General features: G+C 42.4%; 1 protein-coding gene and 1 long non-coding RNA gene across 2 annotated transcripts in view; both read right to left on the reverse strand.

The window, feature by feature from the left end:
* The window catches only part of GAREM1 (GRB2 associated regulator of MAPK1 subtype 1), a 286008-nt gene that overhangs the window by 143028 nt on the left and 127279 nt on the right, over positions 1-15701 (reverse strand). The gene's annotated exons all lie outside the window — the stretch shown is intronic.
* Positions 523-14809, reverse strand: LOC115477213. The gene is made up of 3 exons (XR_003943296.1): positions 14733-14809; positions 1093-1100; positions 523-534 (listed from the first exon to the last, which is right to left on the reverse strand). It is a non-coding gene; the product is annotated as an uncharacterized LOC115477213 (long non-coding RNA).

Consider the following 15701-nt stretch of genomic DNA (forward strand, 5'->3'; position numbering starts at 1 on the left):
TGGTAAAAACATTAACCTCCATTCTTCTAAACCCATCCTCACCTGCTTCCCACAAGGGTCTGCAGATAAACAATGAATATGCATCACTGTACTATAACATGGAATGCCAAGGCCAGACTAAACTAAAAAAGAAAAAGTTTTTGACTAATAGATTGTGACTCAGAAAAATGGAAGAACTTTACTGTTTCATTACATTTACCTCTTTTAGCTTAGTATTTTTCCTCACTGTATTATGCCAGATAAAAATCCTAAACAAACATATCTTATGCAAATCTAATGAAGCAATTATATTAATACCCCCACAGGGAATGAAGTAGAGCATTAAGAATGCAATCCTTTAAACTATCACCTCTGGGAATTCTGTAGCCAGCCTGGTTATGGAGTTAGAAATCAAAGAGTGAATCTATTTAGTATGAACCCCTCATTTCACACAGGCAGAATTAACGTGCCTTGCAATTACATGCAGATAGACATTATCTTGGAAAGGCACCAGAGGTCAAAGATGTGGAAGTGGAAAGGTTGATAGAGAAGGAGCTACTGTATTTGGTTAAGAAATCTGTTGCATGGCATTCTGTGGACAGATTATGTGCCAGGAAAACTGTATAAACAAAAGGGTCTTTTGCAGAATGTCGTAGGCGGTTGGAGGGGGATGGAAAGGGAAGTTGATCTCATGGTGTCTATCACAGCTCAGCAGTAGAATTGATCTCCCTAACATATACTGACAAGTGTATTGCTTCTGAAAATATGCTTATCAAAAAGTTTGTTTGCAAGTTGTATTTAGAAAAATATTACTGACCTTCTCAATGTGTTTTTTCCCCCTAATCAAAACTCTTTAGGCAGAAAGGAAACCAGGTAACTCTTCCAATGATTTGTAAGGGTACACACTACTGGGTACATAAATTCAACAGAGTGGGAAGGGTCCCACCATGCCACAATGAAAAAATTACATACATGATCCAACTTAGGAAAATGTCAATGAAATCCACAGATTTAAAATAACATTTCTCTTTCCCTTCCCTTACACCTCTCCTCCCTGGTTTGGCATCTCTCTCTTGCTCACTCACCACCCCTCCCCCCCTGGGTCCTTTAAACTTCTTACCCTAGATTGCCAGTAGCGGTAGTTAACAGTAGCAATGAAAATGGGCTGCGTCAGCCATCTCGTGGGACCTTCACTCTGCTGGGCCTACCCCACTAGAAACAGAAAATAGAATCAGTGGGATCAGCAAAGGGAAGGTCCCATAGGCTGGCAAGAGACAACCTATTTTCAGTGCTGCTGCTACTGCTGCTGCCAGCAATCTAACGACCCAGGGATGGTGGGGGGGGGGGGGGGGGGGGGGGGGGAGGGTGAGATACTGATGCAAAACCGGGGAAGGAAGTTGCAAGGGAAGGAAGAGAGCTGCCATACCACAAGGGCAAGGAGCAAGGCACCAATGAGTGTGACTTGGCATGTCTGAAGCATTCGCTTTCCTAAGCCTACGTGGCAAATAATAGCTTATGTACTTTTCTTCCAGGAACTTATCTAAACCCAGTTATGCTAATTGCTTTGGCCACATCTTCTAATATCAAGGTCTACAGGTTCTCTGCACACTGAGTGAAAAAATACTTTGAGGCTCATTTTCAAAGCACATAGACTTACACAGTTACATAGGACACTATGGGGCTCATTTTCAAAAGAGAAAACCTTCTAAAAAATATAGCATAAAGTGCCATTTGGACATTTTTCTTCCCAAAACATCCAAATCACTATTTTCATAACCCATTTTTAGAACTTTTTCTATGCAGTCCGTTAGCAGTGTATCTAAATCACAAGGAGGCATCGGGGGCGTGTTAAGGGTGAAACAAAACAAAAATGTCCAGAGCTAAAAGTTGGATGTTTTGGTCTAGACCTGATTTTAATAATGACTTGACAACCAAACGGCGCAGCAATCCAAGGAAGGCCAAACACAGCAAGAGTTTATCCAAATGTCAACTTAATGGAAACAGGACCCAACCTGGCCAAGTTTCTGAAAAACCTTCGTCAGGGGTCTACGTACAATAAACATAATAAAATCAATAAAAGTATAAGAAACATCATTGTTAAAATGAATTATATAAAAATGAAAATAATAGTAAGAATGCAAACTTTACCACATAGGTTTCTACATTACATTCACATTTTCAAAGCATGTACTGCAATAATACCCTGTCAACATATAAAAAAATAAAAATAAAAATAAAAAAAATCGCATAAATATCATTATTACTGCCCATACAGTACAGCATGAAATAAGATAAAATCCTAACCATATAGAGCCTCAATATAAAATAATTATATCTAATTAAAGAGGGTGGCAATAATGGCACTAGATCTATTTGCATATCTACACGTATTATCAAAAAGTGACATCACTTCAGGTGACTTTAAAAACAAAAAAGTCAACTGAAGCAATGTCACTTTTTTGATCGTTCATGTAGAAATGCAAATAGATCTAGTGCCATTATTGCCTCTCTTTTTTTGTGTGTGATATAATTATTTTACATGGAGGACCTTTATTATTTATACATTTATATTATATCCCTTGGTCTGATGTTTTATTTTGAATTGCATTAAGACTTTTATTTTGGAGTCCTTCCGTCACCAATTTTTGGGACAGTGGTAATCTGCTGGATTATATACTTATGTGTTAAGTTAAAACGATAAGTCACTGTCCATATGGTTAGCATTGTTTCCACCCTATGAGTCATATAATATGAATATCATTACTGAGAATTTTATTTAAATAAAGGCTCTATATGGTTAGGATTCTTATCTTATTTGAAGCCATACATTATGGGAAGTAATAATGATATATGTGACTTTTTATATGCTGACAGGGTACTGAAGTACATGCTCATGAAGCAGTCATCTACAGCACCTAAAAACTTTACTTCTAGCATATATTTATAGTTTATTGGATTTGCTAAATCGCTGTAGCTGCCAGGGCAGAGCAGAGCAGTGTATATAACTAAAACATAAAGAAAAAGGAAAGGAGCTCCAAATGTTGACACAGCAGTCTCATGGTCCCCTCCCCCCCTAATCTCTCTCATGGCGCAGCCCCCTATCCCACATAGTGGTCTCTCTCAACCCCCTAACCACCAAATTCCACAGTAGTTTCTCATAACCCCCCCCAAAGAACAAACCAGAGACTCAAAGTTTTTTTTTTTTAAGAGTCTTACCTGAGGTCCCCGGATGCTCCTCTGGCTGCTCCAACTCTGCTCTACCAGTGCCCTGGTCTGCTGCTCCTCTCTCCTTGCGGTTGGGTCACTGCAAAACTGCTGCTCCTCTCTTCTCCTTCATGCTCCTCTCTCCTCTCATGGTTGGATCACTGCCACTGCAAAACCGCCGTGCCTCTTCTCCTCAAAGCTTCGCTGGCTGGTTCCCTCTCTTCTCCTCAGTGCTCCAGTGGCTGGTGCCCCAGTCTGCTGCTCCTCTCTCCTCGTAGATGGGTCGGGTTGCTGCTACTGCAAAACCTCTACTCCTATCTTCTCTTCTGACTAGTGTCCCAGTCTGCTGCTCAACTCTCTTGACCTCGCTGGTGTCGCTGCTGCTGCAAAACTGCTATTGTTGAGTGCTCCACGTGGGCTAGAGTGGCTCCTTATGAATGCTTCATTGGCTGCCTTGCCGGCAAATGAGAGCAGCTTGTTTTGCCAGTCGATGAGATGCTGCTTTCTTTCCCGGGCAAGGAAAGCAGCATCACATTGGATGAAAAGACAGAGGACGCCTGCCTGGAAAGGTTGCCTGCCAGGAAGAAAAGGTATGTTTTTCATCCCGGTTGCAAACCTTAGGCGCCAGGTGTGATTTTTTTAGTCGCCACAGCATAAGTACATAAGTATTGCCATACTGGGAAAGACCAAAGGTCCATCAAGCCCAGCATCCTGTTTCCAACAGTGGCCAATCCAGGTCACAAATACCTGGCAAGATCCCAAAAAAGTACAAAACATTTTATACTGCTTATCCCAGAAATAGTAGATTTTCCCCAAGTCCATTTAATAATGGTCTATAGACTTTTCCTTTAGGAAGCCGTCCAAACCTTTTTTAAACTCCGCTAAGCTAACCACCTTTACCATATTCTCTGGCAATGAATTCAAGTTTAATTACACGTTGAGTGAAGAAACGTTTCCTCCGATTCGTTTTAAATTTACCACATCGTAGCTTCATCGCATGCCCCTTAGTCCTAGTATTTTTGGAAAGCGTAAACAGACGCTTCACATCTATCCATTCAACTCCACTCATTACTTTATAGACCTCTATCATATCTCCCCCCTCAGCCGGCTTATCTCCAAACTGAAGAGCCCTAGCTGCTTTAGCCTCTCCTCATAGGAAAGTCATCCCATCCCCTTTACCATTTTCGTCACCCTTCTCTGCACCTTTTCTAATTCCACTATATCTTTTTTGAGATGCAGCGACTAGAACTGAACACAATATTCGAGGTGCGGTCGCACCATGGAGCGATACAAAGGCATTATAACATCCTCATTTTTGTTTTCCATTCCTTTCCTAATAATACCTAACATTCTATTTGCTTTCGTAGCCGCAGCAGCACACTGAGCAGAAGGTTTCAACGTATCATCGACGATGACACCTAGATCCCTTTTTCTTGGTCCGTGACTCCTAACATGGAACCTTGTATGATGTAGCTATAATTCGGGTTCCTTTTTCCCACATGCATCACTTTGCACTTGCTCACATTAAATGTCATCTGCCATTTAGACGCCCAGTCGCCCAGTCTCCCAGTCTCGTAAGGTCCTGGCGCTTAGGATTTGTTGAGCCTTGATTTAGACAGTTTCCTTTCATCTTTAGACAACATGCTACATGGTCTAAGATTTATGAATGTCTGCATTTTAGGCTATTTCTTCACTTTTTCTAGACATGATTGTGCCTTTTATATATTTAATCACGTTTTTAGTGCTGTATACAATTGGCTGCTAATAATTCCAACTTGTGGCTTTTAGCATTTCATTTTTCTTGAGATGAATGTGTTTCTTCACATATTTAATTCCGTTTTTATTGCTGTATATTATTGGCTGTCAATCATTCCAACCCGTGGTATTCAGCACTTCATAAGGTGAGCACATACTTGGCATTTTTGCTTTACCACGCTTTTTATGTACATACTCTGTGCCTTTGGGCCCTGTTTACTAAGGTGTGTTACTGTTTTTAGCTCACCTCACTTAGCATACATGCTAACCATGTAGGCACTTATAGGGATATTGTAGGCATATATATGGTTAACGCGCATACATGGCTAATGTGTGTTAAAAATGTTAACGTGTCTATAACAGGGCAATTTGTTTCCTGTGAGTAGTAAATTTTTTTATTTTATTTTTGTCCCTTTATACATTTGTGGTTTCCTTACCTTCAATTCTCCATTAATAATTGCTGCTTTTCATCTTTATTTCCACATTTCATTTTTTTATTAGCATTGGTGTCTTTCTGATTTGGAATCATGGACTGGTCATTAGTGTTTGTTTGACAGTTTAGATCTTACTTAGCTCACTTTTTTGTGCATTTCTATTTTTAGACAAAAAATGTATTATTAGTTAGTTAAGTACACATTTCATTTTTAATTAAGATTTTAGTGACTTAGGCAATATGGACATCCATCAACTTACATTGTTTCTTGAGACTATTTATTCATATAATTAGTCATTTATACTGTCCTTAGATTAAATATTTATGAGAGGTTTCACTCGTTTAGTTATTTTCCCTTTTGATTGGGTTTCTTGTCATATTAGGCTGTATATCACCTCATGTTTTTCAAGTCTATTCATTTAATTAGCACACGTGGAGGGGCATAATTGAAAGGGCCGTCCTCGTTTCAATTTGGACTTCCTCGCAAAACGTCCCCATCTAGGGGTGGGGAAACCGGTATTTTCAAAACAAGATGGACGTCCATCTTTCGTTTCGATAATAGTCAGGGATGCCGAAATCCTGAAATGTGGTCATCCTTAGAGATGGTCGTCCCTAGCCTTGGTCGTTTCTGGTTTGCGGCGATAATGGAAACCAAGGACATCCTTCTCAGAAACGACCAAATGCAAGCCATTTGGTCGTGGGGGAGCCAGCATTTGTAGTGCACTGGTCCCCCTGACATGCCAGGACACCAACTGGGCACCCTAGAGGGCACTGCAGTGGACTTCATAAATTGCTCCCAGGAACATAGCTCTCTTACCTTGTGTGCTGAGCTCCCCAAAACCCACTACCCCCAACTGTACACCATTACCATAGCCCTTATGGGTGAAAGGGGGCACATAGATATGGGTACAGTGGGTTTCTGGTGGGTTTTGGAGGGCTTGCTGTTTCCTCCACAAACGTAACAGGTGGGAGGGGGGGAATGGGCCTGCACCCACTAAAACTGCTCCAGGTACCTGCATACTGCTGTGATGGACCTGAGTATGACATCTGAGACTGGCAATCAATATTTTTAAAGATGTTTTTTTGAGGGTGGGAGGGGGTTAGTGACCACTGGGGGAGTAAGGGGAAGTCATCCCCGATTCTCTCTGATGGTCATCTGGTCATTTCGGGCACATTTTTGTGCCTTGGTCGTAAAAAAAACACGTCCTTGTTTGATTATGGGTCGAGAATGTCCTAGTGTTAGGCATGCCGCTTTCGCTACGCCTCCGATATGCCCCCTTGAACTTTGGCCGTCCCTGCGACGGAAAGCAGTTGGGAACGTCCAAAATCAGCTTTCGATTATACCTATTTGGACGACCCTGTGAGAAGAACGCACACCTTCCGATTTATGTTGCAAGATGGGTGTCCTTCTCTTTCGAAAATGAGCCCAATAGGGGCCCTTTTATTAAAGCTTAGCACGAGCTAACAGAATTAGCACACACTAAGAGGGTCTTTTACTAAAGCTTAGCACGAGTTATCTGCAGCAGGGACCATGTTATTCCTATGGGCCCTTCTGCAGATAGCTCGAGCTTAGCTTTAGTAAAAGACCCCCTAAATGATAAGAAGCCTGTTTTAAACTTATGGGCTTCCATTAGTACGCACTAAGCTTTAGTAAAAGGGCCCCTAAGAGTGTACTACACAGATTATTACACTTCATTTTTGTTTCAGGGTATCTTTTACTACACTATTTGTCTTTTCCCTTTTTGGTGACATTTTTTATGTTATTTTTTTTATTCATTTATTGGGGACAGATTTGATGGTTATTCATATTTATATTATGAGAGCATATGTTTTGTACGGTTATGATATGTTTTTGTTTAGATTTTATACCTATTAGTTTACTGCTGCCACCATTGAGGCCTTTGTTTAAACATTAGACCTTGCACTCAAGCACCCATACTTTATTTGATGCAACATCGATCAGGTATGTCCTTTTTTCTGGTTTCTAAGTTTTTTTTAATACACTAGATAGCTTTTTATTTCTTTTGCTTTTGCATGGAATTCAAATTTGTCACATATATCGTTTATGTTTTTGAGTATTTTAGTACAACAACCAAAACCCAAAGGTAAAGGTCAAAGCACCCTACGTGTAGTTCAAACTGAAAATCCAGAAAGTAGGGGGTGGACCAAAGAATATTCACAGCCTGGAATCAATAAAAACAACTTTATTCAGCACCACACAAGTGTATGACCCGAGAGGTGAGAGCTGAAGACGGCTACAGATGCGGCTTTTAGACTATCCACTGTATTACTCTGCACCCATATTTTGTGATTTCCAACAATGAGTGTCAGACCCCTGAAGCACACAGCTGTTCCATCGAAACATGGCCCCGTGTTGGGTCATACACTTGTGTGGTGCTGAATAAAGTTGTTTTTATTGATTCCAGGCTGCGATGATTCTTTGGTCCACCCCTACTTCTTGGATTTTCTCTTTGGGTATTTTAATCATATTCAATATTCTTCCCTGAATTTTTAACATGTCTGAATATGCTCAGCTTTAAGTGTATTTAGTCTGCGGTCACATATCTCTGGAACATCTATTTTGTTTAATCTGAAGATCTATTTTGTGCATTTTTATAGAAATTTGTTGCCATTTTATCAATCTTTTACATGTGATTTGATAGTTTGTACTTATTTTCCAATTAATTTAACTTATTTAATTTATTCATCAAGCTATTCATCTAATTATTAATTATTAAATGTATTTATTACTACATTTTTGTCTATCTAGATTTAAGAATTACTCATAAGAACAGACTGGGAAACAGAAGTATTCTCAGCAACTTGAATGATGCCTTGTCATGCTCGCACAGAATTTCATGCCACTGCTTTCCCACTCCACAGCACTTGTTTTAACTCAATGGACCCACAGTGATCCTATTTTTTATTAGGATTTATTTATTAGGATTGTTATTTCTCTGACAGAAACCCCAGCTGCTCCATCACGCTCTACTCACAGCACAGTGATAAGGCACGTGCCTTGCTGCATATCCACCCCGCTCGCTAGTTCCTACTGATATTATATTGTACGTGGAATTACAACTTCTGTCATCCCTACACATCTGCTCATGCAAGCGCTTGACACACAGAGGCAACAAAAATAGAGACGGCTTCTTTCAGGAACAATCTGCTAGATAATAATCTATTGTCCAATGCACTTGCACACAGATCCTGCCGCATTTCTAATTCATTGTTGGCTTTTAGGCAGATTCGCTGTCAACCATTCTGTTTGAGGGAGTGTTATTTGAGGTGAGTGCTTCTTTCACTATAATTAGAGGTTCAGGCATTTTCGCTAAACATGCTCGGATGTTAAAGCGACTATTCCACATAATATAAGACATTTGATGAAAGTCAGTGAAGCAAATGCCATTATTCTTGATCCTTTCCTTACATAGTTACAGTGGGGGAAATAAGTATTTGATCCCTTGCTGATTTTGTAAGTGTGCCCACTGACAAAGACATGAGCAGCCCATAATTGAAGGGTAGGTTATTGGTAACAGTGAGAGATAGCACATCACAAATTAAATCCGGAAAATCACATTGTGGAAAGTATATGAATTTATTTGCATTCTGCAGAGGGAAATAAGTATTTGATCCCCCACCAACCAGTAAGAGATCTGGCCCCTACAGACCAGGTAGATGCTCCAAATCAACTCGTTACCTGCATGACAGACAGCTGTCGGCAATGGTCACCTGTATGAAAGACACCTGTCCACAGACTCAGTGAATTAGTCAGACTCTAACCTCTACAAAATGGCCAAGAGCAAGGAGCTGTCTAAGGTTGTCAGGGACAAGATCATACACCTGCACAAGGCTGGAATGGGCTACAAAACCATCAGTAAGACGCTGGGCGAGAAGGAGACAACTGTTGGTGCCATAGTAAGAAAATGGAAGAAGTACAAAATGACTGTCAATCGACAAAGATCTGGGGCTCCACGCAAAATCTCACCTCGTGGGGTATCCTTGATCATGAGGAAGGTTAGAAATCAGCCTACAACTACAAGGGGGGAACTTGTCAATGATCTCAAGGCAGCTGGGACCACTGTCACCACGAAAACCATTGGTAACACATTACGACATAACGGATTGCAATCCTGCAGTGCCCGCAAGGTCCCCCTGCTCCGGAAGGCACATGTGACGGCCCGTCTGAAGTTTGCCAGTGAACACCTGGATGATGCCGAGAGTGATTGGGAGAAGGTGCTGTGGTCAGATGAGACAAAAATTGAGCTCTTTGGCATGAACTCAACTCGCCGTGTTTGGAGGAAGAGAAATGCTGCCTATGACCCAAAGAACACCGTCCCCACTGTCAAGCATGGAGGTGGAAATGTTATGTTTTGGGGGTGTTTCTCTGCTAAGGGCACAGGACTACTTCACCGCATCAATGGGAGAATGGATGGGGCCATGTACCGTACAATTCTGAGTGACAACCTCCTTTCCTCCGCCAGGGCCTTAAAAATGGGTCGTGGCTGGGTCTTCCAGCACGACAATGACCCAAAACATACAGCCAAGGCAACAAAGGAGTGGCTCAGGAAGAAGCACATTAGGGTCATGGAGTGGCCTAGCCAGTCACCAGACCTTAATCCCATTGAAAACTTATGGAGGGAGCTGAAGCTGCGAGTTGCCAAGCGACAGCCCAGAACTCTTAATGATTTAGAGATGATCTGCAAAGAGGAGTGGACCAAAATTCCTCCTGACATGTGTGCAAACCTCATCATCAACTACAGAAGACGTCTGACCGCTGTGCTTGCCAACAAGGGTTTTGCCACCAAGTACTAGGTCTTGTTTGCCAGAGGGATTAAATACTTATTTCCCTCTGCAGAATGCAAATAAATTCATATACTTTCCACAATGTGATTTTCCGGATTTAATTTGTGATGTGCTATCTCTCACTGTTACCAATAACCTACCCTTCAATTATGGGCTGCTCATGTCTTTGTCAGTGGGCACACTTACAAAATCAGCAAGGGATCAAATACTTATTTCCCCCACTGTATAGCAATGGTGCTCCACAATGTCAATTGCTGTTGTTCCTACATAATATATGGCATTTGAGAATATACAGTGTAACAAATTTCATTATTCTTTGTCCTGTCATTACGAGATTATAGTACCGGTTCTCCACAAAGTCAACTGCCGGGTTCTGTGCTGGGACCGTTGCTTCTTAACATATTTATAAATGATCAAGAGATGGGAGTAACTAGTAAGGTAAGGGAAAATTGGGTTCTTACCTTGATAATTTTCTTTCCTTTAGTCACAGCAGATGAATCCATTAACTGATGGGTTGTATCCGCCTACCAGCAGGTGGAGATAGAGAGCACTGAAAGCACATGGTGTTCTTGGACGCCCAGCCCCCTCTGCCTTCAGTATATGAAATTTCCAAAGCAGAGTGAATAAGAAAGGCAAAATAACATAAACTTTCCTCACAGAGAACAAACGCCCCTGAACCGGAGCAATAACAAAACAAAGGAGGGACGTTATCAACCTCCTGCAATAAAAACAGCATGTAGTAACTCTGATAGCTTGTCTTCAAGTACTCCTAATGAGGCACAATGTCTGTATGCAACATCTGTACAAAAACTAAAGTCAGACAGGGAGGGATCATGGATTCATCTGCTGTGACTAAAGGAAAGAAAATTATCAAGGTAAGAACCTAATTTTCCCTTCCTTGTCATCAACAGCAGATGAATCCATTAACTGATGGGATGTACCAAAGCACTCCCTAAGTAGGGTGGGAACATGCAACTCCGCGAGCAAGCACTTGTGCTCCAAAATGCGCATCCTGCCGCGCTGCCACATCCACCCTGTAATGCCGCACAAACGAGAGCTGAGAAGCCCAGGTAGCCGCATGATAGATCTCTTGAAGAGAAAAGGCACCCGTTTCAGCCCATGAAGAGGACATTGCCCTCGTACAGTGCGCTTTAAACGCTTCAGGCGGCGACCGCCCTGAAAGCAGATAAGCAGAATAAATGAGTTCCTTAAGCCAGAGGGCTATAGTGGCCTTCAACGCCGGAAACCCCCATCCGTGACCTGCCAACAGAACAAATAAATGATCAGAATTCCTAAACTCATTTGACATCTGCAGATACTGCTACAGAGCCCTGCGGACATCCAAAAGGCGCAATTGCCCAAAGGAGTCCGGAAATTCCTCCTTACAAAAGGAAGAAAGAAAAATGAGCTGGTTCAGGTGAAAAGCTGAAACCACCTTAGGCAGAAAGAAAGGCACTGTACGAACAGTCACCCCGGATTCCGAGAACTGTAGAAAAGGATCCCGACAGGAAAAAGCCTGAAGCTCAGACACTCTTCTTGCCGACGTCATTGCCACTAAAAAAAACTGTCTTGAGAGTCACATCCTTCTCAGAAGCCCGTTTAAGAGGCTCAAACGGAGATCGCTGGAGTGACTTCAACACAAGCCCCAGGTTCCAAGCCGGACACGGCAACCGCAAAGGAGGACGGAGATGAAGCGCCGCTCTGAGAAATCAATATCCAGATGCGCAGCAAGGGACAAGCCGGAGACTTTCCCCCGGAAGCAGGCCAATGCTGCCACTTGAACTTGAAGGGAATTGTAGGCCAGGCCCTTTTGTAGTCCGTCCTGCAAAAAGTCCAGCAAAAGCAAGACTGTTGCCAGAGTCGGCAAGATAGACTTTGGAGTACACCACGCCTCAAAAGTGTGCCAGATCCAAGCATAAGTCGCAGAGGTAGACTGCTTGTGAGCCTGCAAGAGCGTGGCAATAACCTTATCAGAATAGCCCTTGTCCCTCAATTGTGCCCTATCAAGAGCCAGGCCCTAAGACCACAGCGGCAAGGATCTTCCACAGTCACCGGACCCTGAACTAACAAGTTCGGAACCCGAGGCAAAGGAAGAGGCGCGTCCACCAGCATCTGCCGGAGATCCGCGTACCACGGACACCTTGGCCAATCCGGGGCGATTAGAATCACCAATCCTCGGTGCAGGCAAATCCGAAGTAGTACTCGGCCTATCAAGGCAAGCAGCCACCCTCGTCTGGATCATCAGTCCGTAAGGGCCTGCCAGACCTCTCAGACTCCCCGAAACTAGACCACGGGGGAGAACAGAGTGAAGAGTCCCCCTCAGACAGGGTATTCATTCATCTACACATAGCGTCAGCCAAAAGCTCGGGGGAAGAAATAAAGTCTCCAGCAAAAGTAGGGCTATCAAGAACTGGAGGCAACCCAGTCCAAAAGGAACTGTCAGGAGCCTCAGGCAGTGCTCTTTTTAACATAAAAGCCTTATACATCAGCAGCACAAATTCAAGGGAGAAACACTCACCCTGTACATCCGCCCCCACATTGGGGGAAGCGGAGGCAATAGCTCGTCTAGAAATCTCGAAACAAGGTGTCCCCCTGCACTCAGACCCCCTCCGCAACTGCGAGGGTCGAGTCACGCGGCTCCTCCAAGATGGCGCCCGCTGCCAACTCCGTCAGGCGGGAAGAATCGCAGCCTGCAATGCTCATGCCAGCATTAGCATCAAGGCAGCATGTGCTGCAAAGCCCCGCTGCTGATCTGCGTTTCCCACAGTGGGAGCAGAACTTAACTCCTTCAGCAGCCATCAAATACAGAACACAAAATGGCGCCTTCGCGCCAAAACGTACCCCGCACTGAGGGCTGTCAGCGGGAACCTCCCCGGAAGAGCTGGGCACCACTCTCACCTCAGGAGACCAAGTCAAATGAGCTTCGGTGAAGCTGCACCAAACCAGGAGCTCTGGAATAAGTGAGCCTCTCTCTTTTTTTTTTTTGTGAGGAAAGTTAGAGGCAGGCAGCAACAGAGGAACTCCGGGAGGAGGGAGAATGCGGTAAGGCAGGGACAGGGAAAATCAAGTATGCCTTTAAAGTGGGCACCACCAGCCACAACACCCCCCGCTCTACTGGCAAAGCACAGGAGCCACCCCAGGCAGAAATCCAGGAGTTGAGAAAGCAACATCCACACCTGCTGGGAGACAGAGACATACTGAAGGCAGGGGGGGGGGGGGGGGGGGCTGGGCGTCCAGGAACACCATGTGCTTTCAGTGTTCTCTATCTCCACCTGCTGGCAGGTGGATACAACCCATCAGTTAATGGATTCATCTGCTGTTGATGATAAGGAATTAGTTATTGGACAGAAAACAGAGGGTAGGGTTAAATGGCCATTTCTCTCAATGGAGGAGGGTGAATAATGGAGTGTCCCAGGACCAGTGGTGTTATTTAACATTTAGCATATTTATAAATGATTTGGATATTGGAATGGAACGAGGTGATTAAATTTGTAGACAACACAAAACTATTCAAGGTTGTTAAAACACATGCAGACTGTAAAATATTGCAGGAAGACTTTAGGAATAAAAATGTAATGTGGACAAATGCAAAGCGATGCACATTGGGAAAAAAAATCCAAATCATAGTTTTCTGACGCTAAGGTCTACCTTAGGAGTCAGCACCCAATAAAAAGATCTAGGTGTCATTGTAGACAATACGCTGAAATCATCTGCCCAATGCGCAACAGTGGCCAAAGAAGAAAATAGGATGCTAGGAATTATTAGGAAAGGGATGGTAAATAAAACCAAGAATACTATAATGCTTCTGTATTGCTCCATGATGCAACCTCACCTTGAGTATTGTGTTCAGTTCTAGTTGCCAGATCTCAAAAAAGATATGGTGGAATTAGAAAAGGATCAAAGAAAAGCAAACCAAAATGATAAAGGGGATGGAACTCCTCTCATATGAGGAAAGGTTAAAGAGGTTAGGGCTCTTCAGCTTGGAAAAGAGATGGCTCAGGGGAGATATGTTTGAGGTCTACAAAATCCTGAGTGGTAGAATGAGTAGAAGTGAATCAATTTTTTTCTCTTTCAAAAAGTACAAAGCTAGGAGAAACTCAATGAAGTTACACGGACATACTTTTAAAACAAATAGGAGGAAATATTTTTTTCACTCAATGAGTAGTTAAGCTCTGGAACCCATTGCTGGAGGATGTGGTAACAGCGGTTAGTGTATCTGGGTTTAAAAAAGGTTTGGACAAGTCCTGGACGAAAAGTCCATAGTCTGCTATTGAGACAAACATGGGGGAACTACTGCCTGCCCTGGAATTGGTAGCATGGAATCTTGTTACTATTTGGTTTTCTCCCAGGTACTTGTGACCTGGTTTGGCCATTGTGGGAAACAGGATACTGGGCTAGATGGACCATTGGTCTGACTCAGTATGGCTTTTCTTATGTTCTGATAAAATGTCCCCTTCCATGATAACTCCTCTTGGAGAGCATCATGAACCTCTTCTCCTAAACTGACCTCACTACTTTCAATGCCTGAGGAGACTCTAAAGCAGCCATTTCCAACCCAGTCCCTGGGACACACTTAGTCCGATCAGGTTTTCAGGATATCCATAATAAATATTCATGAGTTAAATTTGCATGCAAGTGAGGCAGCGCATGCAAATCTATCTAATGCATATTCATTGTGGATATCATGAAAACTCGATGGGACTAGGTGTGCCCCAAGGACTGGGTTGGGAATGGATACTCTAAAGTCACTAGAAAAGAAGAAAATGTTGACTCCCTCCTACAAAGAAGGAAACTCTTTAGACAAATACAATTAATTTCAGGTAACAGAGTTAACAATTACTGCTGACAACTATGGTTTTTCCACACAGTACAGTATAAATGCTCATTCTAACATGAACAACATTCAGACCAGGCTATGACAGAAAATACTAGAGTAGTAGTGTTCAAAGGAGTGGGAGAGAGGACTAGGAAGAAATATCTAATCAAAATAGCAGGCATCTGAAGAATGTACTGAAACCTGGTCAACTAAAGCCTTTTTGTTAGGACTACTTTAGTTGGAAAGCTTGGTACAACGAGTGGGTGGCACAATTCTTCACATACTAATCGCTACAGGGAGCTTATTTGTAAGGAATTAACTCTGCCACAACTAGACTTTGTAGCTCCCAGTAAGCTTTTACAACCAGACTCCAGTAAAAGATTACCTTCAAAACACTCCTTTGTTCTCCAGAAATGCCTTCAAATTCATTCATGACTTAAGGAAATGTGCTTACTATACATAACATTTGGGGAAAAGTTTTAAGACAGACTAATACATCAACTATATATATATATATATATATATATATATATATATATTTAATATTGAAGACAACCGTTTTCTTATTAAATCTAAAACAAACTTTATTATCTCAAAATTTTTTTATATATTTATATATCACAAATCCAATAAAATGGATCACTTGCACACTCAATCTTTCATTCATCCACATCAATTTAGTATACTTAACTAATAAATCGTTAAAAC

Source organism: Microcaecilia unicolor, chromosome 1 (assembly GCF_901765095.1).
Source record: "Microcaecilia unicolor chromosome 1, aMicUni1.1, whole genome shotgun sequence".
NCBI lineage: Eukaryota > Metazoa > Chordata > Amphibia > Gymnophiona > Siphonopidae > Microcaecilia > Microcaecilia unicolor.